Source organism: Triticum dicoccoides, chromosome 5A, assembly GCF_002162155.2.
Source record: "Triticum dicoccoides isolate Atlit2015 ecotype Zavitan chromosome 5A, WEW_v2.0, whole genome shotgun sequence".
NCBI lineage: Eukaryota > Viridiplantae > Streptophyta > Magnoliopsida > Poales > Poaceae > Triticum > Triticum dicoccoides.
The window spans coordinates 436,125,530-436,127,805 of record NC_041388.1 but is presented as its reverse complement, the minus strand read 5'-3'; positions in this window follow the sequence as shown (position 1 = coordinate 436,127,805).

Below are 2,276 nucleotides of genomic sequence, written 5' to 3'. Positions count from 1 at the left end.
CGAGGCGGAAGCGAGCGCCGCAGGCCGAGGCGGAAGCGGGGGCGGCCGACGCGAGGCGGAAGCGGGCGCCGCAGGCCGAGGCGGAAGCGGGGGCAGGCCGCAGCGCAGCAATCGGCAGCGGGGCCCGTAACCGCGCCATCCATGCATGGATGGATGCCTGTAAGCGCGTAATTAGCGTAGGGGACGTGGGCGTGCGGGGGTGGGCGCGCTGCCAGGGCGACCCGGCCGAAAAAAAAAACAAAAGCGTATACATATACGTATACATTACTTGCGGGGGCGGCCTTTTTTCGATTTATGCCCATCATCCCCTCCGTTATGAAGGGGTATGGGACAATCTTAGCCGTCCTTGTGTTGAAGGGGGTCTACCGAAGCGGAAGTGCTGGTTTAATTTCTTATTGAAAATTCTCACCGAGACGACAGGACTACCTTGTTGTTGAACACTGCTCGTTGTTGAATAGACAATACTTGCAAAGCAAATGGAAAAATTCTTCTTTGTTGATGATAACTTGTAACAAAAAATTCCGTTTCTTATGTACACACCCACGTTCGAAGTGAAAACATAAACTTACATGAATGCATGTTATTTGAGGATCGGGAGGAAACAAATAGAAAACACGAGCTGGTTGACAGTAGATACGTGGACGCATATTTGTAACATCAGGAACGCTCCATATATACCACATTGATGCCAACTAGTATAAGCATCTATCAGTTCATTTCTCAGAAGAATATCATACAAAATGTCAGTTTCTCTAAAATTCAACACACCCATACATGACGGAACGTCGTCGCCAGGAAAGCGAGGTAGCAATTGCACCACGGTAGAGAGGACTTGGGAACAGGAGCTGTATGTGTCTGGAACAGGGCTATGATCGATCCTCACGTGCTGCTAGCCTAGCCCAGGCCCCTTCATTTTAGTTTCGTGCCCACCCATGCCATGCATCCATGCATGATGGATGCATCAGATATCATTCACCGCCCTACAGCCGCTAAAGCTATATACAGCCATGCCGTGGTGACCCCCCTCAAATGATCGAACATACGGCCGGGACATGCTGCCGACGATCCAACGTGCCCGGCGTACGCACGGGGCCGGCGCCGACCGATGCGTGTGGGCTGGCCCCGCAGGCCCGCGGCGCCGGCTGTCCGGCCGTCTGTCAGAGGGATCATCAGAGGATGATTGGTACGTCGTCGACGATGGATCCATGCATGCAATGCTTGCATGGATGCGGAGACGACGACGCCGAGGACCACCTGAGGAATGGAAAAGGCGATGTTTGCAGGCATCTCCTCCGCCCTTTTCCCCGGCGCCAACAGTGATGCTGTACTGCCTCCGCGTGTTCTTGAGTCACTCGTCCGGTCCGGGGAGGAGGTAGGAGGAGGGGATCGGGCATTTATGCGCTGCAAATTCATCCGCATCTGCGGACTGCAAGGCTGCGCCTATGCATGCTGCTGCTGCTGCTACTTTCGGTTGTCGACCGCTGCTGCTATGCAACCATGCTGCTGTTCTTCTGAAAGCCAGCGCCCAATTGTCGATCCCTCTGAAGTGACTGAGGACCTCCTCTTGGTTCAATTCGTTTGCCTGATGGACTTGGACGTACAGATCGACCGGTTTTATCAGTGATCAGTATTGCATTCATATCGCTTACTCACCTTCTGCTTGGGTCTGCTACGACCTGCCCGTCAGGTGCCTCCGTCAATTTGATCTGCGGCAGCCGCGCCATCAGGTCGGCAGGCGTCAGTAACTGTGGCAGCTGAAGCCTGGAATGATGGAATTGCAGCTTGGTGTTTGTAGGCTTGGGAAAGCTGGGAATCTAGGCTGACATTGATCTGACACGATCAATGTCGCTTAAAGCACAGCATAGTTACTCCCATTTTGTTTTTGTAAATGTAAATTCCAGTTTTTACCTCCTATAAGGCGATGAAGTTTGTGACAGCGTTTACCCCTTCAATGGAAATTCATGAAAACTACTACCTTGTTTAGCAAAGTCTCTTCCAATTTCTTCTTTCTAAAATATTTGACCTCGTTCTGCCAGGTGGGAACCGACATCAAGCGTTATCGCAAACTTCATCTGATGAGAGAGTAAAATTAGAGTCTACTCTCTTCTTTATGAAGCGCCACAGGAGCAGATGCAGTCAACAGTCAACAGCCGCACGGCACAAACAAAACTCACTGGGTCGTTATTCAGATCAGAGGGATCAGAGGATGATTGAGATTTGAGAGGGACGTGGTCGACGATCCATGCACGGATGCAAAAGGCGCTGCATGTTTGCAG